The following is a 15371-nucleotide window of genomic DNA, read 5'->3' as shown; positions in this document are numbered from 1 at the left end:
AAAATTTATTATGTATTTAGGGTAGTATTTTTTTCAACAAAGGTAATAGGTTTTAAAATATCATGGTACTTTTGCCCAATATTTAGCTTTACCTTTTCTTCAATATTTATTCTCTAGAAACCAATGAACATTTTTGGTGCTGATTGGGATCATACAAATCAATATTTGATTAGTATTATTAATCATTTTTTCCAGGAAATTTGCTTATAACATATATATTGAATAATTATGAGATGCAGAAACAAGTAATTCTTCAGTTCAAGAATGTTGTTTAAAGAAAACCTAATAATTCATATGGAGGCACCACTGTATTTAGCACCTTTTTTGTTTCACATTTGCTCTATTCTTACTTTTTCCTTTTTTCTAGGTAATTTTTCTCAAGTCTAAAACTGGCTAAATAAATTGATATCCTCTATCATCAAGATTGACATTATGTCTTAGTTTCAATGCTTTCTTTAGTCCTCACAACTAATTTTTCGGTTCACTTTGTTGTCTTATCATTTTGTATTTCATTTATTGATTACAGCAGAACAAAAAAGGTCAAAGTTAGACTCAGCCCCAACACTAAGTCTCTTTTATTAAGGGAATTGTATTTTGGTAAATCCATTCTTTTTTATCTAATCTATTCTCTACAGAACTAAAGTTCCTTATACTTTTTGATTGCTGCTTAATTTCCCACATTATGATGTGGTTTCCTTCCTCTGCCCTTTTAAAAATTGGCTGTTTGTAACATTTTTCAGGAAAAAGGTCAGAAAATTTGCTTTTACACTGTTATCTTTTCCAGAAGTTCTCAGTTTCTTAAAAAATTTTGTTTGTCCTGGTGCCATTTAGCTTTTCAAACTGAAAGATAATAGGTCAATGTAGTATGAAGCACGAGTATGAGCATCAATTGAAACAATCAAGACATAGATGGCTCCTTAGCCACACTGTTTGCACAGTCCTACTGGACTTTTCAGATTAATTTGTTCTTCTTGGAACAATGTCTATATAGTCTTATAATTATAGAAACATAATTGTAGCTTCAGGAGATATACTCTAAAGATTCTATTCATTCATGGTTCACCCCAAATATGACATAAATCAGATAAACAAACATGTACCTTGACCCCGTTCAATGAACCTTTATAAATTATATGTGACCATGTGTTTAATTAACTTGCTTCTTTGGCTCACAGAAATGTACTCAACTGGTAATTTTTCCCTCCCTCCCTGCTTCCCTCCTTTCCTTCCTTCCTCCTTCTTTTCTCTTTCTTTCTTTCCTTCTTTCTTTCTTTCTGTTATAAAATCTAATTCATCTAATCTTTTCATTTACTATTTATTTTCTCCTCTTTTTAATTTTGAACAAACTATCAGAATACCATTTCTTCTAGGTAATTTTACATGTAAGCCACAAAAATGTCTATGATATAAACCCTATTAGGTTTTAAATCATTCTCTGTATAACAGTTCATCTTTTAGGGAATATTTATCATAAGTGATCTTAGTTGTTTTATTATTTGTGTGTCTGTTAAGTTAAAATAACAGTAATCAGCTTAGGCTTTTGGTTGAAGATCAAGTGACTGAGTTCTCTAAATTTGTATTTGTCTCTATTACCCACTTTCTTTTCTCTTATTTCTTTTCACATGTTCTGAGAAGGTTGCTGTGATAGATTAAATTTTCCCCAAGATGTCTGCCTTTTGTTGATCATGTTATATTACAGGGAACAGGAACATTACAGATCCAGTTAATATTACCAATCAATTGATTTTAGGTAGAAAAACTACTCTAGATTATCTGTGGGCCCAATATAATCATGCCATCTCTTGAAAGTAGAAGAGAGGAGTAGGGAGGAGGGCAGAGAGCTGGAGGTGTGAGGAGGACTCAAAATTCTGTTGTGGTTTTGATGCTGTGGAGGCCACATGAAAGGAAATGCAAAAGCTTCGGGACCAAACAGCAGGCCTTGGCTGTCAGGAAACAAAGAAATAGGGAGCCCACATTCCCACACATCCTCCTGAGAAGAGCTTGGTTTAACCAACACATTGAGTTTGGTCTTGTGAGGCCCAGAGTAGAAAATCCAAGGGATCCCACCCAAGTTTTTGAATTGTAGAAGCTGTAGAATAATAAATCTAGTGGAAAATGTGGTGATATTGAAGGATATTCTTAGTCATTGTAATTTTTTCCAGTAGCAATAGAAACCTAATATAGTTACCCCATATGGCAGAAACTTGAAATTTCTGTTAGACATAGGAGGTAAAAATGAAACAGTAGGTTACATGAATAACTGACACCAATACCAAGTTGTCTCAAATAGTATCATGGCTCACAAGTTAGTACTGTAGACAGATATGTTAGTTAGAAAAATATTATAAGTCAGTTAGGCAGGGGTAGGCCCTCAGCACACACAAAAAAACTGAGACACATTTACTAAAAGGTCAGGATTCAAAAAGGAAGTACTACACCCACATAGGTTCCTTAGGAATGAATAGAAGTGATTGATATTCTAAATAGGTAGCAATCACCTTGGATGGGAACCAAAACCTCCCTAGCCCATTCCTTCCTGGAAATCCTTGTTCAGTCAATGCATGCTTGCTAAGTGACTAGCTTCCCCATTTGATCACTATCTAATCAATATTACCTAAGTGACTAAACTTGTTATAATCTTAGTGGTTGATCATAGTTTTGTCCCACCTCATGATTTCCCACTGGATCATTACCAAAGCGGCTATACTTGTAAACTTTTTAGTTGACTATAGTTTTGTCCCACATTGAAGCCATCTCACCTCATGGCTTTGCTCAATAAAACATCTTTGAAAAGTGGGATGGGCAGGCAACCCACTTTCTAGTCCCTCTTCTGTCACTCTTAGACAGAAGTTATCTTTCTCTAAATAAATTCTTCCTTCTCTTGACCTCCATTGTTCCTAGAATTCATTCTTCAGTTTTAAAGAACACAAACTCAACATTTCAGATATCTAGTAAGTTGAGAGTTACAATATTTCCCTTATTTGGATTACTTGGTGCCCTATATCATTAGTATGTACTCACAACCTCAAAAGTTAGCCTGAGCCTAGACTCCCACCAGCTCCAACACAACTCCCTCCTTGATATCCCCACTTAGATATTATGATGAACAAATCCAAGTACTTCATTTATAGCTTCCTTTTTCCCACGCTTTCCCTCATTCTACATTTTCTCAGAAATTAGTGCCATCCCACACTTCTCTTATGCCACAAACCTGAAAATTAATTCCAGGTTCTTTCTCTTTCATGCCTCCAACCAAATTATCAGAAAGTCCTACTAGTATAAAATATGTTGCAGATCTGGCCATTATTTATAAGAAAGAATGTAACCTATTTACTCCACTTTCCGTCCTCACCTGGACAACTAGATGGCCTCCTGTCTGGCCTTATTCTTATATAAGAAAAAAAATAATAATTCCTCTTTTCCATCAATTCTTCTTTCAAAAGAGATATTTTTTTACACCAGATTATTAATAAAATGTATACCAACATTTACGTGAGAAACACTTGAATTAAGAAACTAATCTAAGCACCTTACTTTCAAAGTCTTTTAAAACTTTTAAAATTGTGAATTAACAGTTTCCTGGCTACTCATTCAAACTTTCATACCACAATTCCCCAATTTGCTGAATTTAACTTCAAAGCTATCTGAAGCTCCAGTTCCCCTTTGGATTTTCACTGTTCCCACTGTCTGCAGTGTTACTCCTATGACTCATTATATTGCAATATCTTTGTAATTATTATTAATATCTTATCTTAACTATGAGAGGCCTTTTGTACCACCTGATATTAGTTAGAGATCTGTAGCTTTTTCATTTGCTTGGTATTTTATCAAAGTTTATGACCAGATATTTGTTGACATTTTTTCTCTTCCACTAGGTTTTAAGCTCCATTCAAGTAGGAACAATGTATATTTTGTGTATCCATGCTTGATGTACAGCTCTTGGAAGAAAATCTAAATATTTTCCCATATTATTATATAGGCTTCAAAAATTTGATTTGTTTTCTTTCTTGTTAAATATTTCAACCTAGGAAAGAATTATGATGCATCTAACCATTCATTATTGTATAAAATTTATTATATAAAATTTGGTTTTTCTTCTACTTTTTCAAATAAAAAATGCTATCATTTTCAAATATTCTTATTCTTATAAACATTTTTTTACATGTAAAGATGAATAACTCAAAATGGGAACCAGATCAAATCACATAAACGTTTCAGTGGACCACTAGAATGTATTTCAGATGTTAATTTTATATATTTTGAAGGATCAACTTTTGCAAAAATGATTAATTAGCTTAATTATATTTTCCAGGAAAAATTCCAATGGGAGAACCTCCAGTGCCAGTTAAGATATGTAAAACCACAGAAGATTGTTGTTCCTATCTTAACAATGAGAACAAGCTGGATAAACAATGAAATCTTAGTTTTGTCTCTTTTTAAAGAATGAGAGCACCAACAGTACAAAAAATAGCTGAATGAATTAAATTTCAAACAAGTTGGGCCCATCCTAGGATAAAAAAACATATGAGTGTTTTCAGATTTGGAGGAGTGTAGGATGTGAAGAAATTCATAATAGACAAACATAGGGAGAAAAAAAACAGCTAAAATTTTAATGAACTTCTAATGTTCTTGTGGGCACATGAGATGAATTAGAATCTCAAGTCTATATTCACCCAGTAACACTTTCCTGAAGGCCTAATCAAGGGTATAACAGTGTAGGCTGAAGCCTGTTGGTAGAACAGGAGAGTAGAGAAAACCCTCCAACTTACTCTGGGAAGGCTCTCCAATAGATGGCTGAAGGCAAGATAAAAAGAGAGAAATCTTCATTTGGTTACTTTCTCATTCTTGGGGTAAGGTACCTGATATCTACAAGTTAAAGGAGGAAAGGTTTATTTTGTCTTACAGTTTGTAGAGGTTTCGGTCCATAGTCTGCTGGCTCCAAGGTAGGGCAGCATGGTAGAGGGGCATGGCAGAGAGGAAACAGTCCATGGCAGGGGACATAGGAGGCAGCAACAGCAGCCTGCCTTCTTTATGTCCCTTTATATTCCATCCAGGATACAAGCCTATTGACTGGTGCCACCCTCATCCAGGGTGGGGCTTCCATTATACATATCCAGAACTATACTAAACCAATTTAGTTATCACACACCATTAACCCATATTCACATACCCTAGATCCAGCTACCTCTGAAAAGCCCCTCCCATGAGCACATGAGATTTGGCGGGAACATCTAGATACAAGCCATAACATCCACTGACAAATCTTCTGATTCATTCACAGATGCTTAGAGTGTAGGACAAAGAAGGAGGAAATATCTCAAAGGCTTGCTTACCCTTCATCACTGGCAGGGTAGCAGATGCTGAGTGCTGGCAGCAGAGAGGTAGGGTTGAAGAAGTCTTTCAAGGCCCACAAAGCCAGGGAGAACTGGAGAGAAAAAAGAAACTCCCTAATGTCCCATTTTAAAGGCTGTAAAGCAAAGAGAGCTCTGGCATTTAGGATATAAAGCATAAAGCTATATCTAATATCTAGCTGGTTCTCAGACCTCAAGCTCTGCAGAAATGAAAGTTGACTTTATCCTAAAAGCGTTATAGTAAATAGCTAGCTAGACATGAGCTGAAGCTGGGAGAATGTTAAGTAAGTTAAAGGAACCTTTTCAGGTTCTGTACACCTACTCCATTATGATTCAGAGCCTGTGCTTGTGGACACAGAGGACCCAGTTTTTATTCCCAGAATGGAGTTTAGCTTGCATACTTGTTCTAACCAAGATCATATAACTTCAAAAATTCACCTTCTTGATATGAAGGTAGAGCCTCACAACTGATTGGAAGGAAGAATCTGAAGCCAAGAATAAACTACATTTAATTAAAGGTATAACACAATCCCAATTGAGTTTAACTAAAAATTGGATGATTTAGCCCCCCACACTAGACAATAAGACAAAAGAGGTATGTTCTCTTATAGGAGTTCATGATATTTATGGATTTACATGTAATCAAAATAATCATCAAATCAATGACTGTTTCTGATAAAAAAATATGAACTGTGAAGAATGAAGATAGTGACTAGAAGAAGAAAACAAGATGATAGGGATTATCAGAAAGGGATTGCAAAATAATAATAATAAAATTAAACAAAAGGCTTATAAAACTAAACTAAAACTATGTGAGTCAAAGAAATCCAAAGGGTAATTTTTAAATGTTTTCATTAACTACAAACAAAACAAAATGTAAATATTTGTAAGATGCAGCTTTAGAAGACACATAGGATGTTTATAAATACTAGTTGTAAGATGCTTAGGTGAAACTTTCCAACTTTAAATATTTACACTAAAGAACTTAGAGTATGCAAATCAGTGAAGTAATTTCCACCTTAAAGAAATTATTTTTAAGATGACAAAACCCAAAGTTAGTGAAAAGAAGAAAACAATGATAAACCAAAATCAACAAAATACAAAAACCCCATAAAACAGTAGAGAAAAATCAATAGTTCTTTGAAAATATTAACAAAAATCCCAAACTTCTAGCTGGATGGATCAAGTATAAAGAAAAGAGACTATTAATATCAGGAATGAATCTTATATACATTTAAAAAGATGTTATGGACCATTATAAATATATTTATGCTCATAATTTTAATATCTGAATGAAATGGAAAAATTTCTCTAAAGATACACAATACCAAAGCTCAATTTAAGAAATTATCTAATCTTTTTACATCTATTAAAGATATTAAATTCAGATGTAACATCTTTCCACTAAAACAAAAATTTTAAAACCCCCAAATCCTATTATGGTTTAGGTCTAAACCATAGTTCTCCAAATGTCTTGTGTTTACAGTGGGTCCTGGTCAGAGGTTTCAGGTCATTGGAGACAAACCTGGAAGGGTATATTCTTAGTCCTGGCTCTTTCCTTTTCTCACTCTACTTTCTGACTATCATGGCTGGATGTGAGCTGTTTTTCTCTACCATGCCCTTCAGCCACGTTGTTCTGCTTTAGAGACTCACAACCAAAGACTGAATCCCTAAAAACTGTGAGCCAAAATAAACCTCTCCTCTGTTAAGTTGTAGGTTTTGGGTATTGTGTTTAGTGACAGAAAAGCTGCAAATTACAGAAAATGAGTACTGAGAGTAGGATTGTTGTGTGACTATACCTATCATGTGGTTTAGAAACATTTGAAACTGGATTGTAAGAGGAGTTTGGAAAGTTTTGGAGATGTAGGCTAGATGTTACAAATTGAGTTTGATGGGTGATAATGAAGGACATTCCGAAGGCCAGAATGCTGTTAGGAAGGTGGACAGTAAAGGACATGCTCAAGAGGTATTGATTTGGACAAAGGACTCCATGACTAGAGGTCATGCATGTTTAGTTTTGCTTTTTAAAAAATGAGACTTTATAGGAGACTAATATTAAGAGTGGTAAGCTAATTAATTTGACAGAGAAAATTAATTTCAAGGAAGCCCAACTCCCAAGCTGTGATGTGGCTATGACTGGATACTTTTGGCCAGATATATAGGAGAAAAACAGTGAATGATTTGAAAAGTTTGCAGTTTCAATAGAAAGAAAGTACCTTCAAAACTGGACAAGCAGGAAAGCATGGTTGCTGAAAATGATTAATAAAGAAAAGAAGTTGAGTATTTTACATTAGGACAATAGGAAAGACTGTTTGAAAGCATCCCAGACCCACCTTTACAGGCTCATTTTTATGTAGGCTCACAGGCAAGAGTTTCCCTTGAGTCTCAGAAGGTACTTTTGACTTGAACTTTTCAACAGTACTGGAACTGTTAAATACTGGCAACTCTTAGAGATGAATTAAATGTATTTTGCATAATGAAATGGACATGAACCTTTTGAAGGCCACAGTGGTACATTATGGTTAGATCTAAAATGTCCCCAAAGGTCTAAAAGGAGAGATAGTATTTAATTTTTAAATATTTGTAGTGATAAATCATCTCCTGATGATGAAGTAGCAGATCATAGAGTTCAGAGGTAGGGCCTAGTCAGGGGAGGCAGGTCTAGGGGTGTGACGTGGCCCCATCTCCTTCCTTTTGTCACTCTCTGATTCCTGGATGCCATGGAATGAGCCATGTTCCTCCACCATGGCCTGTTCCATTGTGGTTCTGCCTTGGAACCAGTAAACCGTGGACAGAATCCTCTGAAAACCATGAACCAAAATAAACCTCTCTTCCTTTAAATTGTGGGTGTCAGGTACTATGTCCAGTGATGGGAAAGCTGGCTAATATGAATACCTAAAACTTCATGGTCAGTTGGTTTTTGGTAAATTCTCTATTTAAGACAAAAATAGTGCCAATTCTGTAAAAAAATCCTCCAGAAAATTAAGGTACAAGAAGCACTACTAATTGATTTCATAAGGTTAAAATTATAGGTTGAGTATCTCTAATCCAAAAATCTGAAATTTGAAATGCTCTAAAATCTGAAAATTTGAAATGCTCTAAAATCTGAAACTTTGAGTCCCATCTTAATGCCACAAACAGAAAATTTCATACCTGACCTCTAGTTGTGTTTGCAGTCAAAAGGTATCCAGACAAAAATGGCTTATTTTGTGTTCTTAAGGGAAAAAAACCTCACAGGGCCCCTTCAACCCTAGTATGTCTTCTCTGAACATGTCCAGATTCTCCTACAAGGGCCTCAAACCTGCATGCATTACTCACTGTAGTTTTATTTTTTTCCCTAATTCTTTACTCTGTGGTGCAAAGATATTGTGGAAAAGGTCAGAAAGACCATAAAATATACCTAGGGGTAAAAAAAAATAAGCATTTATGTTTATAGCACAGGTCAAGCTGTTGGAGAAACTGGAAGGTGGTGTAAATGGGAAATGTCTTACAGAAGAATATGCTGTTGGAATGACCTTCCTATATGACTTGAAGAAGCAGATGGATATACTGTTGAAGTTCTGTGCTGAAAGTGATGATCTGAAGTCAATGAAAAATAAAAAAACACTACATAAAGCTGAAAACAAAGATCTCAACTGTGAATTAAAAGAAAATCCAGCAGCATAACCATGAAGACATACCACTTAATGGTATGGTGATCCCGATACAAGCACAGAATTATCATAATTAACTGAATATTGAAGGAAACTGTGAATATTTGACAGGCTATTGCTGAGATGTAGAAAAAGAAATCACATTTAATTTTTAAATATTTATGGTGATAAATCATCTCCTGATCATGAAGTAGCAGAGAAATTCCTTTATGAGATTGCCAAGGTCATCACAGATGAAACTGACACTAGAACAAGTCAAAATGCTGATAAAACATCAGGGTTTTGGTTTTATTGCCCCAGCAGACACTATAGCTGAAGAAATGGCTCCTAAAGGAATTAGGGATGCCAAGCACAAAATAATGGCTGGGATACGCTAAAGCACCGGGCGTGCATAAGTATAAACTTGCTGTGACAGGGAAAGCCTGTGTTCTTACCATTTTAAAAGGGGTGAATTTCTTACCAGTCTAGTATTATGTTAACAAAAGTCATTGATCATAAGGGACATCTCTTCTCATTGGTTTCACAAACATTTTATACACATGACTCATGCTCACTGTGGGAAAACTGGACTGGATGATACAAGATTTTTTTTACTTTTTCGCAATGCATTCTGCTCATCCTCCAACTGAAATTCTCATAAAAATAATGTTTATGCCATGTACTTTCTCCCAAAAGATACTTCATTAATTCAACCATGTGACCATCATATCTGTAGATTTATAAACTATAGAGTAAATATAAAGAAACTTTCTTGATCAACAAGCTAGTAGTAGTGCAGTGAGATGTGGCTGTGGAAGAGTTTCAAAAAGAATTTAGTATGAAGGATGCTGTATATGCTCCTATTGCTAGTACTTGGGAAAGAATAACTAAGGGCACAGCTGTGCATGCCTCACACAACTCTGGCTTGAAACTATAATGAACAAGCTAATGACTCTGAGGGCTTTCATTTGTCAAGTAAAAGAAATTATGTCTGGGGCTGGGGATTTAGCCCAGTGGCATTGCCGCCTGCCTCGCAAGCACAAGGTCCTGAGTCCAATACCCGGTACCAAAAAAAAATTATGTCTGATCTTATATATACAAAAAAGGATTTTCAGAGCCAATCAGTAAGCTGGAAGAGGTGGATACTGAAGAAGTTTTAACACTGGTAATGAGACTCCAGTCTCCTTGATAAACCAATGATAAAATGGCCTAAATGTTTCTGAATCACAATGATTATAATAGTGACAATGAAGATAATATTACTAACACTGCAGGAAAGGTGACCACATATGACATGGTAGAAATGTGTGATGGGCTTATTTAACCACTAGAACAGTACACGTTCATAATATAAGAAGAAATCATGGAATGTATAAGATCAAAGAGAAATTTCTAAGGCAAAATTGTAGCTAATGAGGCAGGTAATTCTGGAAACATCTTAAAAGGCCATCCACTGGAATGTTTTCCAACTCTAGACAAACTCTTCCTAGACCTTTAACTGCTTTTCATGTTTCTTCCCACTTATAACAATAAAATATAATGCACAATAACCTTTTCATCAAAACACACAGCATATTTGGAAACTGAAAGCTGTCATTGTCATTGTCTACTATTGTTAAACAGCTGGTACCATGCTCTGTGCTGCTTACTCTGAACATATTTTTTCACTGTATTAATTTTATGTCCTACTTTTTACTGTGAAGTATTTCCATTGTCAGTGTCATATAAATTCAGTCAAGTGGAGATGAGGCCAAACAACCAGCAAATGTCCTCATGGGTAGCTGAGAGAATACCACCTTTGCTTCTTGATGGTCTGATATACACAGACTTCATGTTTTGTACCCAAAATTACATAAAATGTTGTATGAAATTACCTACAGGCTACTCATATAAAGTGTATATATGAAATATATATGAATTTGATTTGTAAACTTTGATCCCAGCCCCAACATATCTTATTATGTATATGAAAATATACCGTAATCTGAAAAAAGTTCAAAATCTGAAACACTTTTGGTTCCAAGTACTTTGGATAAGGGATAATCAACCTGTACCTTGATACCAAAAGCAAAGGTATTAAAAGAAAAGGAAATTACAGACCAATATCCCTAGTGAGCATAGGCACAAACATTTTAATAAAACTATCTAAAATGAATCCATTGATATATAAGAAAAGTAATATACCAAAACAAGATGAGATCAATTTCAGGAATAAAATTTGACTTAATATCTGAAATCAAATCAATGTAATTTACCATATAAGTCATATTAAAAAGAAAAATTTTATGATCATCTCAATAGATACAGAAACAATATTTGACAAAATTCACATCTATAATTTCATATTGAAAATGAATCTGCAGATTAGAAATATAAAAGTATTCTTTCAATTTGGTAAAAGTGGTGTATAAAAACCCTACTGTTAACAACTATACTTATAAGGAAAAAAACTGAATTCTTTCTTTCTAAAGTCTGGAACAATACAAGGATGTTCTTTCTTAGCATACCTATCCAACAGTACTGAAAGTTCTATCAATGTAATAGGTAAGATATATAAACAAAAAGCATTCAGATCAAAAAGGAAGAATTCATACACTAGCTATTCACAAACAACATGGTTATTTCATAGAAAATCCCAAAGAATTTATAATATTTTTCCAGAACTAAAAAAAGAAATTAGCAAGGCAGAACTATTCAAGATCTATATACCAACATTCTTGTGCTTCTATATGCCATTTACAAAAAATTAACAATTGATATTTAAAAGAAATCAGTATCATTTATATAACATCAAAAATATGAAGTACTTAGAAATTATTTCACCAAGATAGAAAGATATGTGCAAAATTTGCACATAGAAAAATACAAGAGAATCATTAAATAATCTTTAAAAATTCTTAAATCGAATCATGAATCAAATTAAAATATTTTTGTCACCAAGGACCATATATACCACAATGGTTCCATAAGATTATATTGCCAAATGACATTGTAGCTATCTTAATTTGTACAAGTACTCTATATGATGTATGCACAAGGAGAAAATCACCTAAGAACACATTTTTCAGAACATGTGCCCATCATTAAAAATCCATGACTATAAATGGAAAAACAACTTTTTCAATTTTTAAGAATAAAAATTGTTAAAAGTCATCTCTCCCAAATTGACTTACAGTTTTGATATAATTCAAATAAATATGAATCTACAGGTTTAACACATCCAAAATGTCAATAACTCTAAAATTTATATTTAAATACAAATGACTTAGAATAAACACAAAGTTTGAAAGGAAGTTTTAATTTGGAGAATTAATGACACCTGACATTAAGACTTAAAACTAAAGTTCCAGTTCTGCTGCAAAGAAAGGGGCTGAAAAGCTGTCAACTTTGTCCTAAGACAAATTTGAGGTTAGAAGCCAAACACACTTTCAAGAATGGTTCTGCAGCCTTCTGCCAAAGGTGCACCATTCCATTGGTGAGTGCATGCAGATCCCGGGGAGCAACTGTGTGGCTTAGACCAGTGCAGTTTCAGGTGGATCCCATTTGGGGGTCAACCCCAAGCCCAGAGGCTCCTGTGTGCCCTCCCAGGATACAGGTCCACCCAGAAAGGAGCTGTATGGTCAGTCAGGCTTCTGCCAGAGGCCTGACATACTATTAGCCACATCCAGGTTCCCACCTGGAGAAGAACTGTACAGGTACACAAGCAATACCCAGAAGCTTGCCTGATAACATTGATAAGTGTGTGGCGACCCTAGCCAAAGCCTGTGCAGGCAACAGGAACTGGGGTCCAAAGCCTCCAACCAAAGGCCCTCCCAGACAACAGCTACATAGGGGCCCCTGCAAGAGGCACACCTAGATACCATCCCAAGTGTGCACAGGCCCCAGCCAAAAACCTGCCCAGGCAACAGGTGAGCTCAGGGATCCAGAAGGCCACCACTTTGAACCCAGGAATTAGTACACTGGTGACCAGCAGAGTAAAGGCTGCTCTGTGGTTGCTGAGAATTCAAGACCAATGGGTGAGCAAAAAGTTGCCTCAACAAAGGTACAGCAGGCTGCATCTGTTGAAATGAGAAGACACATAAATAAGTCTCAAAATCAGACCTCCAGAACACCTAAAGCAACCCCAAAGGGCAACGAGGTGGAACAATCTGGTACTCAAACACCGGAACTCCCTGAACTGGCAACAAAAGAGGATATGGAAAAAATGAAATCTGAAATAATTTCTTAGATAACAACAGAGATTGTGCCCATAGTATAAGACATGATTAATAAATCTAGATTAAAAAAATAGACTAAAAATTTAAAAATACATATAAAATAGAGGAGCTGAGGAAAATGATGGAATCCCAACATAGGAAACAAATGGAATCCATAAAACAGATGCAAACAGATTTCCAAGAGATTAAAAATTCCATTGAAAGTTTACACGGCAGAATGAGCCAATGCTAGGATAGAATTTCAGATATAGAAGATAGGATTGGAATTAGTGACCAAGAAAAGAAAAATTTCTTAAAAATAGTAAATGACCACAGGAAATCAACCCAGCAGCTGCTAGACGATGCAAAGAAGAATAACATCAGACTGACTGGAGTCAATGAAGAAAGAGGAGAGAGTACAGATGACATAAAAAACTGTTCACAGAAGTGATGACAGAAAACTTCCCAAGTAGGGGGAAAGAAATTGAGATAGAGATAAGTGAAGCATATAGGACTCCAACTAGCCTTGATCAAAAAAAACTACACATAGGCATATAATAAGTTAAGATTCCAGAAAACCAACAGAAGAACAAAATTCTACAAGCAGTGAGAGAAAAGAAACAAATCACATACAAAGGAAAGCCCATCAGAATCAGAGCAGACTTCTCAACACAAAGCCACAAGGCAAGAAGAGCTTAGAGTGATGTATTTCAAGCACTAAAGGAAAATAGCCTCCAACCCAGATTGATGTACCCTGCAAAACTATCTTTCAAAATTGATGGAGAAATAAGATACTTTCATGACAAAAACCACCTTAGGAACTTCATGAATACCAAACCAGAACTCCAAAAAATTTTAAACACTATCCTAGGAAAAGACAATGAGGATCACAACCCCAGGAAGCCCAGCAGAATGAATCCATCAGGCACAACAAGAAATTAAATGCAAAGGGGGAGAATCCAACACAAAGAGAAAGTCATGACAAAAATAAGTCAATACATATCAGTTATAACCACCAATGTTAATGGTCTCATCTCACGAGTCAAAAGAAATAGACTGGCAGAATGGGTCAAGAAGCAAGGTCCAGCAATATGCTGCATACAAGAAACACATTTAATTCAAAAAGAAACTCAAAGACTGAAAGTCAAAGGGTGAAAAACAATACTACATGCAACAGGAATCCAAAAACGGAGCAGCTATTCTCTTTGCAGATCAAGTGGATTTCAAACCAACACTGATTAAGAGAGACAAAGAATGACACTGTCTCCTTATAAAGGGAACAGTACAACAGGAAGAGATGACTATCATCAATACATATGCACCAAACACTAGTGTGCCCAACTATATAAAACAAATACTAACAGACATGAAAAATCAAATAAGCACTAATACAATAGTACTGGGGGACCTCAATACCCCACTGTCACAAATAGATCAACTACACAAAAATGAGCAACAAAATACTAGAACTCAATCAAACTCTTGAACAAATGAACTTAACACACTTAACAAATGTTTACAGAGTATTCCACCCTACAAAATCAGAATACACGTTCTTTTCAGCTGCACATGGGTCATTCTCCAAAATAGACTACATACTCACTCATAGAACATGTTTAAGTAAGTGCAAAGGAATTGAAGTTATCCCCTGTATATTATCAGACCATAGTGTGATGAAATTGGAGATCCATAGCAAAAGAAACTGCAAGAATTTCATAAACTCATGGAAATTGCACAACACACTTCTGAATAACCAGTGAGTCACAGAGGAAATTAAAGAAGAAATCAGACATTTCCTACAATTAAATGACAATGACAACACAACATATTGGAATCTATGGGACACAATGAAGGCAGTCTTACAAGGGAAATTCATAGCAGTGAATATGCATATTAGGAAAACAGAGCGAGCCCAATTAAATATCCTGATGCTAAACCTCAAGCTTCTAGAAAAAGAAGAGCAGGACAAACCCAAAGCTTATACAAGAGAGGAAATTATAAAGATCAGGGCAGAAATCAATGCAATGGAGACTAAGAGCACAATACAAAAAGTCAATGAAGCCAAAAATTTGTTCTTTGAAAGAATGAACAAAATTGACAAACCCTTACCCAATCTGATAGAAAAAAGGGGAAAGAAAAGCCCCAAATCCATGCAGTTAGGAATAAAAAGGGGGAAATTACAACAGACCCAG

Source organism: Heterocephalus glaber, unplaced genomic scaffold (assembly GCF_053883595.1).
Source record: "Heterocephalus glaber isolate CG9 unplaced genomic scaffold, H.glaber_assembly_v1.0 deba00001463, whole genome shotgun sequence".
NCBI lineage: Eukaryota > Metazoa > Chordata > Mammalia > Rodentia > Bathyergidae > Heterocephalus > Heterocephalus glaber.
The sequence above is the reverse complement of the archived record's forward strand: the minus strand, read 5'-3'. Positions refer to the sequence as shown.